Below are 19,440 nucleotides of genomic sequence, written 5' to 3'. Positions count from 1 at the left end.
GGGGCTTTCTGGGTGCTTGCTGGCTGGTCAACTAGCCTCAATCAGAGCTATTCCACGCTCGTCGCCGCCGCCACTTTTGAACAGGAAACTGTCTGTACCTGGGGAGGAGGCCTCTGAAATGTCTTCAGGATGCCAGGGCTATCAGACAGTCTTCCCGGACGACACTGCAGCAGCACATATATTTGCATAGAGGGGGCGGAAATGAAGTGTTCAGACACAATGCAGATTTCCTTCTGAGAAACGAGGCCTGCTGCGTAGAGATATGGAAGCATGCAGCATCGAACGAAGAGATACATGGGATGGATCCAGGACAACAAGTGGCGAACGTGCTGAACTATTGTAGAAGGCTGCAGAAACACCTGAGAAAAGAAACAGCAGGGAAGAAAGAAACACGGCAAAGTCTGTTGTTGCTGCTGCTGTTGTTGTTGCTGCTGCTGCTTCTGCTTCTTTTCTTCAAATCTATCTTTTACCAGGAATAATCAGGGGGAAAGCGCGAACGCAGTCCCCCACTACCACAAATTATGCAGTCGAGTTTCCCGCATTTGGGGAAATCGCAGGGGTCAGCACAGCCGGAGTGCAATGGCCGAGCCTCGCCCTGGGAGAACCGCCTTCATGATCATGGTGTCTCCCCTGCCAGGTAAGTATGAGTTGGAATCATCACTCTAGCAGCCCCCGGTCAGGGGAACATCTCTTCCTGGTTATGGAGGGGCTTTCTGGGTGCTTGCTGGCTGGTCAACTAGCCTCAATCAGAGCTATTCCACGCTCGTCGCCGCCCGCCACTTTTGAACAGGAAACTGTCTGTACCTGGGGAGGAGGCCTCTGAAATGTCTTCAGGATGCCAGGGCTATCAGACAGTCTTCCCGGACGACACTGCAGCAGCACATATATTTGCATAGAGGGGCGGAAATGAAGTGTTCAGACACAATGCAGATTTCCTTCTGAGAAACGAGGCCTGCTGCGTAGAGATATGGAAGCATGCAGCATCGAACGAAGAGATACATGGGATGGATCCAGGACAACAAGTGGCGAACGTGCTGAACTATTGTAGAAGGCTGCAGAAACACCTGAGAAAAGAAACAGCAGGGGAAGAAAGAAACACGGCAAAGTCTGTTGTTGCTGCTGCTGCTGTTGTTGTTGTGCTGCTGCTGCTTCTGCTTCTTTTTCTTCAAATCTATCTTTTACCAGGAATAATCAGGGGAAAGCGCGAACGCAGTCCCCCACTACCACAAATTATGCAGTCGAGTTTCCCGCATTTGGGGAAATCGCAGGGGTCAGCACAGCCGGAGTGCAATGGCCGAGCCTCGCCCTGGGAGAACCGCCTTCATGATCATGGCTGTCTCCCCTGCCAGGTAAGTATGAGTTGGAATCATCACTCTAGCAGCCCCCGGTCAGGGGAACATCTCTTCCTGGTTATGGAGGGGCTTTCTGGGTGCTTGCTGGCTGGTCAACTAGCCTCAATCAGAGCTATTCCACGCTCGTCGCCGCCGCCGCCGCCACTTTTGAACAGGAAAACTGTCTGTACCTGGGGAGGAGGCCTCTGAAATGTCTTCAGGATGCCAGGGCTATCAGACAGTCTTCCCGGACGACACTGCAGCAGCACATATATTTGCATAGAGGGGCGGAAATGAAGTGTTCAGACACAATGCAGATTTCCTTCTGAGAAACGAGGCCTGCTGCGTAGAGATATGGAAGCATGCAGCATCGAACGAAGAGATACATGGGATGGATCCAGGACAACAAGTGGGGAAACAGCAGTGATGAATTATTGTAGAAGGCCGCAGAAACACCTGAGAAAAGAAACAGCAGGGAAATAAAGAAACACGGCAAAGTATGTTTTTGTTGCTGCTTGTTTTTCTTCTTTCTTCAAATCTATCTTTCAACCAGGAAAAATCAGGGGAAAGCGCGAACGCAGTCCCCCACTACCACAAATTATGCAGTCGAGTTTCCCGCATTTGGGGAAATCGCAGGGGTCAGCACAGCCGGAGTGCAATGGCCGAGCCTCGCCCTGGGAGAACCCCCTTTTTTTTTTTTTTTTTTTTTTTTTTTTGAAAAGCCTATGGCGTGTGAACACACCCAAAAAACTCCACCCGGTGCAGAAAAAATGTGCACACACATAAAGAGTGTTCACAAAAACGTGCAGACGGGTGCAACGTCAAGTGGTCCTCCTGTGAAGAGGGACCCATAACCCTGATCCCCCGGGGCGTTAGGCTCCAGACGGGACTGAGGTACTGTGGTCCGAGCAACCGAAGCCGACACGGACCCAACTTCCTCGGAGGGACTGCCGAAACAGAACCCTCCCAGTACTAGGTGGGGCTCCCCCGAAGGGAGACCCCATGAGAGCAGGCGAACTAAGCCAGAAGGCCATGTCCACCCACTCCCAAGACGTTTCAGGGCTGGCCCGAGGACCCGCACCCTACTAATCACACAGTGAGACAAAACGTGCACAACAAAAAAAGACAAAAAAGTGACAAACACAGGCTTAAATAAAATAAAGTGGGGAAGGGATAGTGGAGAGGAGAGTGAAAGAAGTGGCCATTGTGGTGAAACAATGACCAGGCCCTCCGGCCAGGAATAAAAAATTCCTCCGGTCCTAGCCAAAAGGCCCGGCCCAGGAGGCAGGTGCTAAAAAAAAGCGTGTATCTGGTGCAGTGACCGTGGTATCCTTCAATCAATGTGTCCCTCACACACAGTGATCTTCAGATACCCCTGGACTGCCACTCCAGGGGCACATGCACCATAGGCTTTTCGTTCCATATCCGACCCCCCGACTGGCCAGTGCAGCCCTCCACCCCCGTCAGCTAGAGAGCCCTTCAAGGTTTTCTTGGGGAGAACTGCCGCTCCAGTTAGCAGCCTCCACCAATACTAGCCCCTCCAGACCCTCCGTCAACCCAGCAGATTTGCATGGCTCTGCCCTGTCCTACCACAGGCATTACCAGCTCCTCCAACCGGATCGCCGACAGAGATAGCACTGTACACCAGCCAGCCAGAAGGCCAGACTAGAACTCGGCAAAAAGACCAAGACCAAGCACAGCACCCATCCTCACCAGGAGCACCCTTCCAGATGGCTCAGACTCAACCATGGGCCGGCCCCCAGTATTCTGTCGGGCAGCACGGCGTAGGTCCCTGCTGAAACCATCCTTCCAGGTGCAATGACGTCATTGGATTGCATCCACCCTCCCCATGTAGGAGGTGCTTCAGCGCTCCGCTGACAACTGATAAGGACAGATACCACACCCAGTCCCAGCCAAAAGGCCGAGAAGCGGCAGGGAAGACAACCACGATCAGCACGGCCTAGAGTGTGCAATAGCCGTGCCTCGCCCTGGGAGAACCACCTTCATGATCATGGTGTCTCCCCTGCCAGGTAAGTATGAGTTGGAAGCGTCACTCTAGCAGCCCCCGGTCAGGGGAACATCTCTTCCTGGTTATGGAGGGGCTTTCTGGGTGCTTGCTGGCTGGTCAACTAGCCTCAATCAGAGCTTTTCCACGCTCGTCGCCGCCGCCACTTTTGAACAGGAAACTGTCTGTACCTGGGGAGGAGGCCTCTGAAATGTCTTCATGACGCCAGGGCTATCAGGCAGTCTTCCCAGGCGACACTGCAGCAGCAGCAGCACATAAATTTGCATAGAGGAGGGGCGGAAATGAAGTGTTCAGACACACACACACACACACACACACACACACAATGCAGATTTCCTTCTGAGAAACGAGGCCTGCTGCGAAGGGATATGGAAGCATGCAGCATCGAAGAGATACATGGGATGGATCCAGGACAACAAGTGGCGAACAGCAGTGCTGAACTATTGTAGAAGGCCTGCAGAAACACCTGAGAAAAGAAACAGCAGGGAATAAAGAAACACGGCAAAGTATGTTTTTGTGCTGCTGCTTGTTGTTTCTGCTTCTTTCTTCAAATCTATCTTTTACCAGGAAAAATCAGGGGAAAGCGCGAACGCAGTCCCCCACTACCACAAATTATGCAGTCGAGTTTCCCGCATTTGGGGAAATCGCAGGGGTCAGCACAGCCGGAGTGCAATGGCCGAGCCTCGCCCTGGGAGAACCGCCTTCATGATCATGGTGTCTCCCCTGCCAGGTAAGTATGAGTTGGAAGCGTCACTCTAGCAGCCCCCGGTCAGGGGAACATCTCTTCCTGGTTATGGAGGGGCTTTCTGGGTGCTTGCTGGCTGGTCAACTAGCCTCAATCAGAGCTTTTCCACGCTCGTCGCCGCCGCGCCACTTTTGAACAGGAAACTGTCTGTACCTGGGGAGGAGGCCTCTGAAATGTCTTCATGGACGCCAGGGCTATCAGGCAGTCTTCCCAGGCGACACTGCAGCAGCAGCAGCACATAAATTTGCATAGAGGAGGGGCGGAAATGAAGTGTTCAGACACACACACACACACACACACACACACACAATGCAGATTTCCTTCTGAGAAACGAGGCCTGCTGCGAAGGGATATGGAAGCATGCAGCATCGAAGAGATACATGGGATGGATCCAGGACAACAAGTGGGGAACAGCAGTGATGAATTATTGTAGAAGGCCGCAGAAACACCTGAGAAAAGAAACAGCAGGGAAATAAAGAAACACGGCAAAGTATGTTTTTGTTGCTGCTTGTTTTTCTTCTTTCTTCAAATCTATCTTTCAACCAGGAAAAATCAGGGGAAAGCGCGAACGCAGTCCCCCACTACCACAAATTATGCAGTCGAGTTTCCCGCATTTGGGGAAATCGCAGGGGTCAGCACAGCCGGAGTGCAATGGCCGAGCCTCGCCCTGGGAGAACCACCTTCATGATCATGGTGTCTCCCCTGCCAGGTAAGTATGAGTTGGAAGCGTCACTCTAGCAGCCCCCGGTCAGGGGAACATCTCTTCCTGGTTATGGAGGGGCTTTCTGGGTGCTTGCTGGCTGGTCAACTAGCCTCAATCAGAGCTTTTCCACGCTCGTCGCCGCCGCCACTTTTGAACAGGAAACTGTCTGTACCTGGGGAGGAGGCCTCTGAAATGTCTTCATGGACGCCAGGGCTATCAGGCAGTCTTCCCAGGCGACACTGCAGCAGCAGCACATAAATTTGCATAGAGGAGGGGCGGAAATGAAGTGTTCACACACACACACACACACACACACACACACACACACAATGCAGATTTCCTTCTGAGAAACGAGGCCTGCTGCGAAGGGATATGGAAGCATGCAGCATCGAAGAGATACATGGGATGGATCCAGGACAACAAGTGGGGAACAGCAGTGATGAATTATTGTAGAAGGCCGCAGAAACACCTGAGAAAAGAAACAGCAGGGAAATAAAGAAACACGGCAAAGTATGTTTTTGTTGCTGCTTGTTTTTCTTCTTTCTTCAAATCTATCTTTCAACCAGGAAAAATCAGGGGAAAGCGCGAACGCAGTCCCCCACTACCACAAATTATGCAGTCGAGTTTCCCGCATTTGGGGAAATCGCAGGGGTCAGCACAGCCGGAGTGCAATGGCCGAGCCTCGCCCTGGGAGAACCACCTTCATGATCATGGTGTCTCCCCTGCCAGGTAAGTATGAGTTGGAAGCGTCACTCTAGCAGCCCCCGGTCAGGGGAACATCTCTTCCTGGTTATGGAGGGGCTTTCTGGGTGCTTGCTGGCTGGTCAACTAGCCTCAATCAGAGCTTTTCCACGCTCGTCGCCGCCGCCACTTTTGAACAGGAAACTGTCTGTACCTGGGGAGGAGGCCTCTGAAATGTCTTCATGGACGCCAGGGCTATCAGGCAGTCTTCCCAGGCGACACTGCAGCAGCAGCACATAAATTTGCATAGAGGAGGGGCGGAAATGAAGTGTTCAGACACACACACACACACACACACACACACACACAATGCAGATTTCCTTCTGAGAAACGAGGCCTGCTGCGAAGGGATATGGAAGCATGCAGCATCGAAGAGATACATGGGATGGATCCAGGACAACAAGTGGGGAACAGCAGTGATGAATTATTGTAGAAGGCCGCAGAAACACCTGAGAAAAGAAACAGCAGGGAAATAAAGAAACACGGCAAAGTATGTTTTTGTTGCTGCTTGTTTTTCTTCTTTCTTCAAATCTATCTTTCAACCAGGAAAAATCAGGGGAAAGCGCGAACGCAGTCCCCCACTACCACAAATTATGCAGTCGAGTTTCCCGCATTTGGGGAAATCGCAGGGGTCAGCACAGCCGGAGTGCAATGGCCGAGCCTCGCCCTGGGAGAACCTTTTTTTTTTTTTTTTTTTTTTTTTAAGCGCGAACGCAGTCCCCCACTACCACAAATTATGCAGTCGAGTTTCCCGCATTTGGGGAAATCGCAGGGGTCAGCACAGCCGGAGTGCAATGGCCGAGCCTCGCCCTGGGAGAACCTTTTTTTTTTTTTTTTTTTAAAAGCTTTATTTAAAACTTCACATATATACATAGTCACATTTCAAGAGAAAACAAATATTTACAAAGATTTGTACAATGCCATTTTACATACTTTTCCATATCGTTTTGCAAATCCAATTATAAACTGGCAAACCAACATTTCCATTTTGTATGTTTCCAGTTAAACTCTGCCTTTTCTTCTCCCATTTGTTTTTGATCCAGAAAAAAAACAAATTCACATTTGGAAATTACAATTGTGCATGCCTTGCTAACCGGTATGACTTCTTTTTTAAAAACTAAAAGGTTACGGACGTCCCATAAAACTTCTTTTAATATGCAAAAGAAAATCCATGCCACCCTTGCTTTGTATTTATTTTTAATTTTCAGTGCCGTGTTAAACAAAAAATAATCTAGACATGTCACCCCCGCTACTTCTGCCAGAAAAGGCTTAAAGTTATCCCTGACTTTGGACGCAAAATCACAATACCAGAACAAATGTTTAACCGTTTCTCTCCCCCCACAATCAGATCGAGGGCATTGCTCTGTTGCAGTAAGGTGTCTGGATTCCAAGAAATTTCTGGTTGGCAAACATTCGTGTAAGCCCATCCATACAATGTCCCACTGTCTTTTTGTGACCCCTTTTACCTGTGCCTTTTTCCACACTAAACTGCTCTGGCTAGAGTTTAATCCCGATATAGGTGACACCAGTTCATCCCTTTTTAGCCAGTTCTTGATAAATTGTTTGTTCCCCATCTTCTCTCCTAGTTCATCCAAATGATTCACTTCTTTAAATTTCTTCAGAATTGAGTAAAATGGAGGGACCACTAGTGCATATGGTTTTGTTAGATCTTTTTGAACTAGTCCCCATTTAATGAACCACCAACCTGCTAAATACCTTATCATAATTGCTGTCCGATCACCCTCTTTCAACATTCTGATAATAAGGCACCAGTAGTGCAAGTGTATAAATTCCCTTATATTCGGGAAATCAAACCCACCATTAGCTTGTGTCAGCATTATTTTAGATCGGGATAATCGCTCCATGTTAGAGCCCCAAAAAAACAAGAAAATTTGTCTTGTAATCCTTTGTATCCACAAATCTGAAGGTGGAAACACTAGTGAGGTATACAGTAACAGGGGTAGTATAATTGCTTTCACAACTAAAGTTTTCCCAGACAGTGTAAGTTCTCTTAATTTCCATAAGTTTAGTTTCCTATTTATATTAGCAGACAAGTCCTTTAAACTCGTCTCACCTTTCAAATCCCTATCAAAAGTTAAGCCTAAAACCTTTGTTTCCTTCACAAAAGGGATACCTTCCGTCTGGACTTCAACCTCCCTCCCCAGGCTACATAGACTGCTTTTACTCCAATTAACTGCCATTCCTGATGTTGAACAAAAGATTTTAACATGTAAATTGGCTCTATTCAGCTCTTGTTGTGTCTGTCCCAAGAAGACAAGGTCATCCATATAGGCCATGGCTTTAACCCTTTGTCCACCACCCCCTGGAATAAACATTCCTCTAAAGAGTTTGTCTTTCTGAACATTTTTCAATAACGGTTCAATAACACTTATAAACACCAAAGGGGACAGAGGACAGCCCTGTCTTACTCCCGATTTAATTATAAAGCTTTCACTTATTTTTCCATTAATGAGAATCTTACTTGTTATTCCCCTATAAAGACCTTTCATGACTGACAGGAGGTTTTCAGGGATACCCATCTTATGCATAACTTCAAAAAGAAAAGTGTGCGATACTGTATCAAACGCCTTCATCAGATCTATGCTTTCAATTACAATTGGCTGGTTATTTATTTGGGCGTAATAAATCAGGTCACGTAAGAGAATAAGGTTATCTGAGATCCTCCTGCCTGGTACAGCACATGTCTGATCAGGTCCTACCATGTCTTTCACTACCCCTCTAATGCGATTTGCAATTATTTTAGCAATCACCTTGTAATCTATGTTAAGCAGTGTTATTGGTCGCCAGTTTTTAAGATCTCTCTTGTCACCTTTTTTATATATTAGAGTGATGAAACCCTGCCTCATTGTATCCGAGATATTCCCAGTTAAAAAAATATAACGTACTAACTCCAGGATGTGATCTGCAATAAAACTCCAGGCTATCTTATAAAATTCAACAGGAAGACCATCTCCCCCTGGGGTTTTCCCCACCGCCATACTTCCCACAACTGCAAAGATTTCCTCTACTGTAACTGGACTAGACAAAAGTTCTATCCCTTCATGTGATACGTTTGACTCAAGAATAGAGCAGTACTCTGTAATTTCTTCAGTACTTCCACCCCTATGACCACAAAAAAGTTCTTTATAAAAATTTACAACTGCTGATACCATGGCTTCTCCCTTGACTTCCCCTTGTTCTGATGCTACTGATGTGAGTAAATCTTTTGTTTTAAAAGTTTTCCTAAAAAAATATCTAGTACATTTTTCCCCTTCTTCCAAGTTCTGTATTTTTGCTTTGAAAATTATACTTTTGCCTCTCTCTGTAATCAATTGTTTTTTCTCTATCCTCACTTGTGTCAGTTCTTCCTCCATATCATGGCCCATGCCCCTCAATCTAAGTAAAGTTTGAAGCCTCAGATTTATGTTTTTCTCCTTCTCTCGTCTTTCTCTCGCCATTATACAACTTTGAGTCTGAAAGAATTTTTTAATTTGTTTTTTACACCAGTCCCACCAGTTTAAAATATTAGAGAAGTCGCTTTTCCGTAGCACCCATTTAGAAAATCTAAACTCTAATTTTCTTATTACATTAGCGTCCTCTAGCATTTTAGAATTAAGTTTCCACAACCCTTTACCGTGGACAGCATCAGGATCTATTTGAAATTCCGCCCTTACTGCGTTATGATCAGAAAATATGTTTTCAACTACAGAGAAATCAACGAGTTTCAAATTCTTACTATACAAAACGTAATCAATCCTAGATTTACACCTTCCGCTATCTGCATAAAAAGTATACCTATTTTCCCCATCTTTCTCTGCTTCCCAAGCATCACGGTAGTGCAGATCTTCAATTATCTGTGTAAGTAGAGCGGAAGACTTATCCAACCTACTTTCACTTTGCCCTATTCGGTCCTGCAGATCTCTAATTGTATTAAAGTCCCCTGCAATAATTGTGTGCATTTTCCCAGGTAGGTGCATCAATATTTCCTCTAAGAACTCAACTCTCTCCTTATTATCTGCAGGAGCATAAATGTTAAAAAGGCGTATTTTTGTCCCCAAGAACTCTAGCATAACTTGTAAACATCTACCAGGAACAATAGTTGCATAAGATACAATTTTTACAGCTCTATTTTTTATCAGTACCCCCACTCCCTCATTCCTAGAAGCATAAGCAGGTGACCATACCGCCTCCCCACATGGCCACTCCTGCTCACTGGGATATCTCTTAATGGTACATTCTTGCAGACAAATTATATCAGCTCTAAAACTTTGTAGCTCATGCATTACTGCCGCTCTTCTAGTAGAGGAGCCAATGCTCCTAACATTAATAGAAGTAACCGTTAAACTCATTACAAGTATTAAAAAGAAAAGATATGATCGATTAATGCTACCATCCATCATTACATATCACCTCCATCCTCACTACCCCTCATGTGTATAACATTTTCAAAAGCAGTTACTTGATCAAACGCTACATAATCATTAACAGGCGACCCCGTGGCATCAGGGTCCCCGAAAGCTGACATAGGAGAGACCCCCCACAATGTCAGACAGGCCAGAAGGAGACTCAGGTTCCGTCCTAAGACGTTTGGATGCAGAACCTTCATCGTCTTCTAGTTGGTTCTTAGAACAAGAGTTCTGTGCACAAGGCAAGGAAGTGTTTGTTTCAGTCTCTTCTGCCTCCACTCTTTCCTCCCAACTCTGGCCATTGTTCTCTCCCTCTATCTCCATATGATTGACAGTGTCCACTGTAAAAATTACCTCTGAGTTCATTTCCTCTAAAGCTGAGTCTGCACTGGGATGTTCTAGTTGTATGTCCACTTGCTGGCTGGCTGGGAGGTTTCCTGGTTGCCCCTCACCAGTGCCAAACTGATTGTCTGTGCTCTGTAGAATACCAGATTCAGTCTCCCTGCTTTTCCTCCTGGCACTCATATTGAGTCTCTGTGGTTTTGGATCAGTGTACTCTCTTGCCAAAATCTCCTGGTCAGGTCCTCCAGTTACAAGCTTCTTCTGTATAGTGTCCGCACTCCTCCCAGGGGATTCCTCCTCTTGGTCTGCATTTACATCTTCAGAAGTTGCAGATTTCGGGATCTCCTCCACCCCAGCTTCCGGTAAAGTGGTTTCCATCTTCTCTTCATCTGACCGTACATTCAGTCCTCTCAACACCCCAGCGTACGAACGGGTAGCACTGGGGTTTTGTGGACATTTTCTGACCAGATGACCAGCCAATCCACAAAGATCACACACCTTACTTTTTGGGCAGCTTGCAACTGTGTGTCCGGGATTCCCACAGTTGCGGCAACAGGCTCCCTTTTCACAAGCATCTTTGGTATGTCCAAAGGTATGACAGGTACGGCAGTACGTTGGTTGGGTGGGGTAGAACAGGTATCCTCTATCACCTCCAATTGAAAACACAGGTGGAGGGTGACGAACGCCTCCAATAGCATCCGGATCTACTTTCAGACGAACACGGTAACGGATCTTACTATTCCAAACTCCAGATTTCCTATGTGTCAGCCGCTCCTCACCGTTGATGTGGGAGCAGTACCGAGATAGGAAAAAACTTTAGCATTTTTGTATCCATAAAAGGGTTGTAGAGATGTACTGTCAGTGGGATCTCTCGAAGTTGGAAAAGTGGCTCCACCGTGATCCAGCAGAGTACAGGTAAGTGTTTCTTCTTCTTGCATTCCTCATAAACGTTCAAGCAGGTAGATTCCCATTGGAAAGAAACATCGTAGGTACCATTCTTGGCAAAATCTTGCACAGCGTAGATTTGATGTACATCCAGTTCCAAGGCTTTAATCAGGACTTCTTCCACCAGTATATCCGCATCCACATCCTTGATGTGAGCTGGTTCCACATGGAAACGAAGGGTTCTCTCCAATCCTTTCGCAGCCATCTTGGGTTCCTTATGTTGGTCCTGGCCCTGGGAGAACCACCTTCATGATCATGGTGTCTCCCCTGCCAGGTAAGTATGAGTTGGAAGCGTCACTCTAGCAGCCCCCGGTCAGGGGAACATCTCTTCCTGGTTATGGAGGGGCTTTCTGGGTGCTTGCTGGCTGGTCAACTAGCCTCAATCAGAGCTTTTCCACGCTCGTCGCCGCCGCCACTTTTGAACAGGAAACTGTCTGTACCTGGGGAGGAGGCCTCTGAAATGTCTTCATGGACGCCAGGGCTATCAGGCAGTCTTCCCAGGCGACACTGCAGCAGCAGCACATAAATTTGCATAGAGGAGGGGCGGAAATGAAGTGTTCAGACACACACACACACACACACACACACACACAATGCAGATTTCCTTCTGAGAAACGAGGCCTGCTGCGAAGGGATATGGAAGCATGCAGCATCGAAGAGATACATGGGATGGATCCAGGACAACAAGTGGGGAACAGCAGTGATGAATTATTGTAGAAGGCCGCAGAAACACCTGAGAAAAGAAACAGCAGGGAAATAAAGAAACACGGCAAAGTATGTTTTTGTTGCTGCTTGTTTTTCTTCTTTCTTCAAATCTATCTTTCAACCAGGAAAAATCAGGGGAAAGCGCGAACGCAGTCCCCCACTACCACAAATTATGCAGTCGAGTTTCCCGCATTTGGGGAAATCGCAGGGGTCAGCACAGCCGGAGTGCAATGGCCGAGCCTCGCCCTGGGAGAACCACCTTCATGATCATGGTGTCTCCCCTGCCAGGTAAGTATGAGTTGGAAGCGTCACTCTAGCAGCCCCCGGTCAGGGGAACATCTCTTCCTGGTTATGGAGGGGCTTTCTGGGTGCTTGCTGGCTGGTCAACTAGCCTCAATCAGAGCTTTTCCACGCTCGTCGCCGCCGCCACTTTTGAACAGGAAACTGTCTGTACCTGGGGAGGAGGCCTCTGAAATGTCTTCATGGACGCCAGGGCTATCAGGCAGTCTTCCCAGGCGACACTGCAGCAGCAGCACATAAATTTGCATAGAGGAGGGGCGGAAATGAAGTGTTCAGACACACACACACACACACACACACACACACAATGCAGATTTCCTTCTGAGAAACGAGGCCTGCTGCGAAGGGATATGGAAGCATGCAGCATCGAAGAGATACATGGGATGGATCCAGGACAACAAGTGGGGAACAGCAGTGATGAATTATTGTAGAAGGCCGCAGAAACACCTGAGAAAAGAAACAGCAGGGAAATAAAGAAACACGGCAAAGTATGTTTTTGTTGCTGCTTGTTTTTCTTCTTTCTTCAAATCTATCTTTCAACCAGGAAAAATCAGGGGAAAGCGCGAACGCAGTCCCCCACTACCACAAATTATGCAGTCGAGTTTCCCGCATTTGGGGAAATCGCAGGGGTCAGCACAGCCGGAGTGCAATGGCCGAGCCTCGCCCTGGGAGAACCACCTTCATGATCATGGTGTCTCCCCTGCCAGGTAAGTATGAGTTGGAAGCGTCACTCTAGCAGCCCCCGGTCAGGGGAACATCTCTTCCTGGTTATGGAGGGGCTTTCTGGGTGCTTGCTGGCTGGTCAACTAGCCTCAATCAGAGCTTTTCCACGCTCGTCGCCGCCGCCACTTTTGAACAGGAAACTGTCTGTACCTGGGGAGGAGGCCTCTGAAATGTCTTCATGGACGCCAGGGCTATCAGGCAGTCTTCCCAGGCGACACTGCAGCAGCAGCAGCACATAAATTTGCATAGAGGAGGGGCGGAAATGAAGTGTTCAGACACACACACACACACACACACACACACACAATGCAGATTTCCTTCTGAGAAACGAGGCCTGCTGCGAAGGGATATGGAAGCATGCAGCATCGAAGAGATACATGGGATGGATCCAGGACAACAAGTGGGGAACAGCAGTGATGAATTATTGTAGAAGGCCGCAGAAACACCTGAGAAAAGAAACAGCAGGGAAATAAAGAAACACGGCAAAGTATGTTTTTGTTGCTGCTTGTTTTTCTTCTTTCTTCAAATCTATCTTTCAACCAGGAAAAATCAGGGGAAAGCGCGAACGCAGTCCCCCACTACCACAAATTATGCAGTCGAGTTTCCCGCATTTGGGGAAATCGCAGGGGTCAGCACAGCCGGAGTGCAATGGCCGAGCCTCGCCCTGGGAGAACCACCTTCATGATCATGGTGTCTCCCCTGCCAGGTAAGTATGAGTTGGAAGCGTCACTCTAGCAGCCCCCGGTCAGGGGAACATCTCTTCCTGGTTATGGAGGGGCTTTCTGGGTGCTTGCTGGCTGGTCAACTAGCCTCAATCAGAGCTTTTCCACGCTCGTCGCCGCCGCCACTTTTGAACAGGAAACTGTCTGTACCTGGGGAGGAGGCCTCTGAAATGTCTTCATGGACGCCAGGGCTATCAGGCAGTCTTCCCAGGCGACACTGCAGCAGCAGCAGCACATAAATTTGCATAGAGGAGGGGCGGAAATGAAGTGTTCAGACACACACACACACACACACACACACACACAATGCAGATTTCCTTCTGAGAAACGAGGCCTGCTGCGAAGGGATATGGAAGCATGCAGCATCGAAGAGATACATGGGATGGATCCAGGACAACAAGTGGGGAACAGCAGTGATGAATTATTGTAGAAGGCCGCAGAAACACCTGAGAAAAGAAACAGCAGGGAAATAAAGAAACACGGCAAAGTATGTTTTTGTTGCTGCTTGTTTTTCTTCTTTCTTCAAATCTATCTTTCAACCAGGAAAAATCAGGGGAAAGCGCGAACGCAGTCCCCCACTACCACAAATTATGCAGTCGAGTTTCCCGCATTTGGGGAAATCGCAGGGGTCAGCACAGCCGGAGTGCAATGGCCGAGCCTCGCCCTGGGAGAACCACCTTCATGATCATGGTGTCTCCCCTGCCAGGTAAGTATGAGTTGGAAGCGTCACTCTAGCAGCCCCCGGTCAGGGGAACATCTCTTCCTGGTTATGGAGGGGCTTTCTGGGTGCTTGCTGGCTGGTCAACTAGCCTCAATCAGAGCTTTTCCACGCTCGTCGCCGCCGCCACTTTTGAACAGGAAACTGTCTGTACCTGGGGAGGAGGCCTCTGAAATGTCTTCATGGACGCCAGGGCTATCAGGCAGTCTTCCCAGGCGACACTGCAGCAGCAGCAGCACATAAATTTGCATAGAGGAGGGGCGGAAATGAAGTGTTCAGACACACACACACACACACACACACACACACAATGCAGATTTCCTTCTGAGAAACGAGGCCTGCTGCGAAGGGATATGGAAGCATGCAGCATCGAAGAGATACATGGGATGGATCCAGGACAACAAGTGGGGAACAGCAGTGATGAATTATTGTAGAAGGCCGCAGAAACACCTGAGAAAAGAAACAGCAGGGAAATAAAGAAACACGGCAAAGTATGTTTTTGTTGCTGCTTGTTTTTCTTCTTTCTTCAAATCTATCTTTCAACCAGGAAAAATCAGGGGAAAGCGCGAACGCAGTCCCCCACTACCACAAATTATGCAGTCGAGTTTCCCGCATTTGGGGAAATCGCAGGGGTCAGCACAGCCGGAGTGCAATGGCCGAGCCTCGCCCTGGGAGAACCACCTTCATGATCATGGTGTCTCCCCTGCCAGGTAAGTATGAGTTGGAAGCGTCACTCTAGCAGCCCCCGGTCAGGGGAACATCTCTTCCTGGTTATGGAGGGGCTTTCTGGGTGCTTGCTGGCTGGTCAACTAGCCTCAATCAGAGCTTTTCCACGCTCGTCGCCGCCGCCACTTTTGAACAGGAAACTGTCTGTACCTGGGGAGGAGGCCTCTGAAATGTCTTCATGGACGCCAGGGCTATCAGGCAGTCTTCCCAGGCGACACTGCAGCAGCAGCACATAAATTTGCATAGAGGAGGGGCGGAAATGAAGTGTTCAGACACACACACACACACACACACACACACACAATGCAGATTTCCTTCTGAGAAACGAGGCCTGCTGCGAAGGGATATGGAAGCATGCAGCATCGAAGAGATACATGGGATGGATCCAGGACAACAAGTGGGGAACAGCAGTGATGAATTATTGTAGAAGGCCGCAGAAACACCTGAGAAAAGAAACAGCAGGGAAATAAAGAAACACGGCAAAGTATGTTTTTGTTGCTGCTTGTTTTTCTTCTTTCTTCAAATCTATCTTTCAACCAGGAAAAATCAGGGGAAAGCGCGAACGCAGTCCCCCACTACCACAAATTATGCAGTCGAGTTTCCCGCATTTGGGGAAATCGCAGGGGTCAGCACAGCCGGAGTGCAATGGCCGAGCCTCGCCCTGGGAGAACCACCTTCATGATCATGGTGTCTCCCCTGCCAGGTAAGTATGAGTTGGAAGCGTCACTCTAGCAGCCCCCGGTCAGGGGAACATCTCTTCCTGGTTATGGAGGGGCTTTCTGGGTGCTTGCTGGCTGGTCAACTAGCCTCAATCAGAGCTTTTCCACGCTCGTCGCCGCCGCCACTTTTGAACAGGAAACTGTCTGTACCTGGGGAGGAGGCCTCTGAAATGTCTTCATGGACGCCAGGGCTATCAGGCAGTCTTCCCAGGCGACACTGCAGCAGCAGCACATAAATTTGCATAGAGGAGGGGCGGAAATGAAGTGTTCAGACACACACACACACACACACACACACACAATGCAGATTTCCTTCTGAGAAACGAGGCCTGCTGCGAAGGGATATGGAAGCATGCAGCATCGAAGAGATACATGGGATGGATCCAGGACAACAAGTGGGGAACAGCAGTGATGAATTATTGTAGAAGGCCGCAGAAACACCTGAGAAAAGAAACAGCAGGGAAATAAAGAAACACGGCAAAGTATGTTTTTGTTGCTGCTTGTTTTTCTTCTTTCTTCAAATCTATCTTTCAACCAGGAAAAATCAGGGGAAAGCGCGAACGCAGTCCCCCACTACCACAAATTATGCAGTCGAGTTTCCCGCATTTGGGGAAATCGCAGGGGTCAGCACAGCCGGAGTGCAATGGCCGAGCCTCGCCCTGGGAGAACCACCTTTTTTTTTTTTTTTTTTTTTTTTTTTGAAAAGCCTATGGCGTGTGAACACACCCAAAAAACTCCACCCGGTGCAGAAAAAATGTGCACACACATAAAGAGTGTTCACAAAAACGTGCAGACGGGTGCAACGTCAAGTGGTCCTCCTGTGAAGAGGGACCCATAACCCTGATCCCCCGGGGCGTTAGGCTCCAGACGGGGACTGAGGTACTGTGGTCCGAGCAACCGAAGCCGACACGGACCCAACTTCCTCGGAGGGACTGCCGAAACAGAACCCTCCCAGTACTAGGTGGGGCTCCCCCGAAGGGAGACCCCATGAGAGCAGGCGAACTAAGCCAGAAGGCCATATCCACCCACTCCCAAGACGTTCAGGGCTGGCCCGAGGACCCGCACCCTACTAATCACACAGTGACAAAACGTGCACAACAAAAAAAGACAAAAAAGTGACAAACACAGGCTTAAATAAAATAAAGTGGGGGAAGGGATAGTGGAGAGGAGAGTGAAAGAAGTGGCCATTGTGGTGAAACAATGACCAGGCCCTCCGGCCAGGAATAAAAAATTCCTCCGGTCCTAGCCAAAAGGCCCGGCCCAGGAGGCAGGTGCTAAAAAAAGCGTGTATCTGGTGCAGTGACCGTGGTATCCTTCAATCAATGTGTCCCTCACACACAGTGATCTTCAGATACCCCTGGACTGCCACTCCAGGGGCACATGCACCATAGGCTTTTCGTTCCATATCTGACCCCCCGACTGGCCAGTGCAGCCCTCCACCCCCGTCAGCTAGAGAGCCCTTCAAGGTTTTCTTGGGGAGAACTGCCGCTCCAGTTAGCAGCCTCCACCAATACTAGCCCCTCCAGACCCTCCGTCAACCCAGCGGATTTGCATGGTTCTACCCCGTCTTACCACAGGGCATTACCAGCTCCTCCAACCGGATCGCTGACAGGGATAGCACTTACACCAGCCAGCCAGAAGGCCAGACTAGAACTCGGCAAAAAGACCAAGACCAAGCGCAGTACCCATCCCCACCAGGAGCACCCTTCCAGATGGCTCAGACTCAACCATGGGCCGGCCCCCAGTATTCTGTCGAGCAGCACAGCGTAGTCCCTGCTGAAACCATCCTTCCAGGTGCAATGACGTCATTGGATTGCATCCACCCTCCCCATGTAGGAGGTGCTTCAGCGCTCCGCTGACAACTGATGAGGACAGATACCACACCCAGTCCTAGCCAAAAGGCCGAGAAGCGGCAGGGAAGACAACCACGATCAGCACAGCCTAGAGTGTGCAATAGCTGTGCCTCGCCCTGGGAGAACCACCTTCATGATCATGGTGTCTCCCCTGCCAGGTAAGTATGAGTTGGAAGCGTCACTCTAGCAGCCCCCGGTCAGGGGAACATCTCTTCCTGGTTATGGAGGGGCTTTCTGGGTGCTTGCTGGCTGGTCAACTAGCCTCAATCAGAGCTTTTCCACGCTCGTCGCCGCCGCCACTTTTGAACAGGAAACTGTCTGTACCTGGGGAGGAGGCCTCTGAAATGTCTTCATGGACGCCAGGGCTATCAGGCAGTCTTCCCAGGCGACACTGCAGCAGCAGCACATAAATTTGCATAGAGGAGGGGCGGAAATGAAGTGTTCAGACACACACACACACACACACACACACACAATGCAGATTTCCTTCTGAGAAACGAGGCCTGCTGCGAAGGGATATGGAAGCATGCAGCATCGAAGAGATACATGGGATGGATCCAGGACAACAAGTGGGGAACAGCAGTGATGAATTATTGTAGAAGGCCGCAGAAACACCTGAGAAAAGAAACAGCAGGGAAATAAAGAAACACGGCAAAGTATGTTTTTGTTGCTGCTTGTTTTTCTTCTTTCTTCAAATCTATCTTTCAACCAGGAAAAATCAGGGGAAAGCGCGAACGCAGTCCCCCACTACCACAAATTATGCAGTCGAGTTTCCCGCATTTGGGGAAATCGCAGGGGTCAGCACAGCCGGAGTGCAATGGCCGAGCCTCGCCCTGGGAGAACCACCTTCATGATCATGGTGTCTCCCCTGCCAGGTAAGTATGAGTTGGAAGCGTCACTCTAGCAGCCCCCGGTCAGGGGAACATCTCTTCCTGGTTATGGAGGGGCTTTCTGGGTGCTTGCTGGCTGGTCAACTAGCCTCAATCAGAGCTTTTCCACGCTCGTCGCCGCCGCCACTTTTGAACAGGAAACTGTCTGTACCTGGGGAGGAGGCCTCTGAAATGTCTTCATGGACGCCAGGGCTATCAGGCAGTCTTCCCAGGCGACACTGCAGCAGCAGCAGCACATAAATTTGCATAGAGGAGGGGCGGAAATGAAGTGTTCACACACACACACACACACACACACACACACACAATGCAGATTTCCTTCTGAGAAACGAGGCCTGCTGCGAAGGGATATGGAAGCATGCAGCATCGAAGAGATACATGGGATGGATCCAGGACAACAAGTGGGGAACAGCAGTGATGAATTATTGTAGAAGGCCGCAGAAACACCTGAGAAAAGAAACAGCAGGGAAATAAAGAAACACGGCAAAGTATGTTTTTGTTGCTGCTTGTTTTTCTTCTTTCTTCAAATCTATCTTTCAACCAGGAAAAATCAGGGGAAAGCGCGAACGCAGTCCCCCACTACCACAAATTATGCAGTCGAGTTTCCCGCATTTGGGGAAATCGCAGGGGTCAGCACAGCCGGAGTGCAATGGCCGAGCCTCGCCCTGGGAGAACCACCTTCATGATCATGGTGTCTCCCCTGCCAGGTAAGTATGAGTTGGAAGCGTCACTCTAGCAGCCCCCGGTCAGGGGAACATCTCTTCCTGGTTATGGAGGGGCTTTCTGGGTGCTTGCTGGCTGGTCAACTAGCCTCAATCAGAGCTTTTCCACGCTCGTCGCCGCCG

The 19,440-nt window shown here is 49.0% G+C and overlaps 15 non-coding genes and 5 pseudogenes across 15 annotated transcripts; all 20 read right to left on the bottom strand.

Moving 5' to 3' along the window:
- Nucleotides 1-481: 481 nt before the first annotated feature.
- Nucleotides 482-645, bottom strand: LOC120925534. The gene has a single exon (XR_005746787.1). It is a non-coding gene; the product is annotated as a U1 spliceosomal RNA (small nuclear RNA).
- Nucleotides 646-1,192: 547 nt separating this feature from the next.
- On the bottom strand, nt 1,193-1,357 carry LOC120925593. The gene has a single exon (XR_005746841.1). It is a non-coding gene; the product is annotated as a U1 spliceosomal RNA (small nuclear RNA).
- Nucleotides 1,358-1,891: 534 nt separating this feature from the next.
- Nucleotides 1,892-2,029, bottom strand: LOC120925621 (annotated as a pseudogene).
- A 1,181-nt stretch (nt 2,030-3,210) lies between these two features.
- On the bottom strand, nt 3,211-3,369 carry LOC120925670. The gene has a single exon (XR_005746886.1). It is a non-coding gene; the product is annotated as a U1 spliceosomal RNA (small nuclear RNA).
- A 562-nt stretch (nt 3,370-3,931) lies between these two features.
- On the bottom strand, nt 3,932-4,095 carry LOC120925536. The gene has a single exon (XR_005746788.1). It is a non-coding gene; the product is annotated as a U1 spliceosomal RNA (small nuclear RNA).
- Nucleotides 4,096-4,655: 560 nt separating this feature from the next.
- Nucleotides 4,656-4,819, bottom strand: LOC120925531. Its single transcript, XR_005746784.1, has one exon. It is a non-coding gene; the product is annotated as a U1 spliceosomal RNA (small nuclear RNA).
- Nucleotides 4,820-5,378: 559 nt separating this feature from the next.
- Nucleotides 5,379-5,542, bottom strand: LOC120925530. The gene has a single exon (XR_005746783.1). It is a non-coding gene; the product is annotated as a U1 spliceosomal RNA (small nuclear RNA).
- Nucleotides 5,543-6,099: 557 nt separating this feature from the next.
- On the bottom strand, nt 6,100-6,234 carry LOC120925627 (annotated as a pseudogene).
- A 13-nt stretch (nt 6,235-6,247) lies between these two features.
- On the bottom strand, nt 6,248-6,399 carry LOC120925639 (annotated as a pseudogene).
- Nucleotides 6,400-11,404: 5,005 nt separating this feature from the next.
- Nucleotides 11,405-11,521, bottom strand: LOC120925729 (annotated as a pseudogene).
- Nucleotides 11,522-12,076: 555 nt separating this feature from the next.
- LOC120925529 lies at nt 12,077-12,240 on the bottom strand. Its single transcript, XR_005746782.1, has one exon. It is a non-coding gene; the product is annotated as a U1 spliceosomal RNA (small nuclear RNA).
- A 555-nt stretch (nt 12,241-12,795) lies between these two features.
- On the bottom strand, nt 12,796-12,959 carry LOC120925528. Its single transcript, XR_005746781.1, has one exon. It is a non-coding gene; the product is annotated as a U1 spliceosomal RNA (small nuclear RNA).
- A 558-nt stretch (nt 12,960-13,517) lies between these two features.
- LOC120925527 lies at nt 13,518-13,681 on the bottom strand. The gene has a single exon (XR_005746780.1). It is a non-coding gene; the product is annotated as a U1 spliceosomal RNA (small nuclear RNA).
- A 558-nt stretch (nt 13,682-14,239) lies between these two features.
- Nucleotides 14,240-14,403, bottom strand: LOC120925526. Its single transcript, XR_005746779.1, has one exon. It is a non-coding gene; the product is annotated as a U1 spliceosomal RNA (small nuclear RNA).
- A 558-nt stretch (nt 14,404-14,961) lies between these two features.
- On the bottom strand, nt 14,962-15,125 carry LOC120925525. The gene has a single exon (XR_005746778.1). It is a non-coding gene; the product is annotated as a U1 spliceosomal RNA (small nuclear RNA).
- Nucleotides 15,126-15,680: 555 nt separating this feature from the next.
- On the bottom strand, nt 15,681-15,844 carry LOC120925524. Its single transcript, XR_005746777.1, has one exon. It is a non-coding gene; the product is annotated as a U1 spliceosomal RNA (small nuclear RNA).
- Nucleotides 15,845-16,397: 553 nt separating this feature from the next.
- Nucleotides 16,398-16,535, bottom strand: LOC120925608 (annotated as a pseudogene).
- A 1,177-nt stretch (nt 16,536-17,712) lies between these two features.
- On the bottom strand, nt 17,713-17,871 carry LOC120925649. The gene has a single exon (XR_005746869.1). It is a non-coding gene; the product is annotated as a U1 spliceosomal RNA (small nuclear RNA).
- Nucleotides 17,872-18,424: 553 nt separating this feature from the next.
- Nucleotides 18,425-18,588, bottom strand: LOC120925523. The gene has a single exon (XR_005746776.1). It is a non-coding gene; the product is annotated as a U1 spliceosomal RNA (small nuclear RNA).
- A 558-nt stretch (nt 18,589-19,146) lies between these two features.
- Nucleotides 19,147-19,310, bottom strand: LOC120925522. The gene has a single exon (XR_005746775.1). It is a non-coding gene; the product is annotated as a U1 spliceosomal RNA (small nuclear RNA).
- Nucleotides 19,311-19,440: the final 130 nt, after the last annotated feature.

This window comes from Rana temporaria, chromosome 1 (assembly GCF_905171775.1).
Source record: "Rana temporaria chromosome 1, aRanTem1.1, whole genome shotgun sequence".
NCBI classification, from domain to species: domain Eukaryota; kingdom Metazoa; phylum Chordata; class Amphibia; order Anura; family Ranidae; genus Rana; species Rana temporaria.
This window is presented reverse-complemented; position numbering and strand designations above follow the sequence as displayed.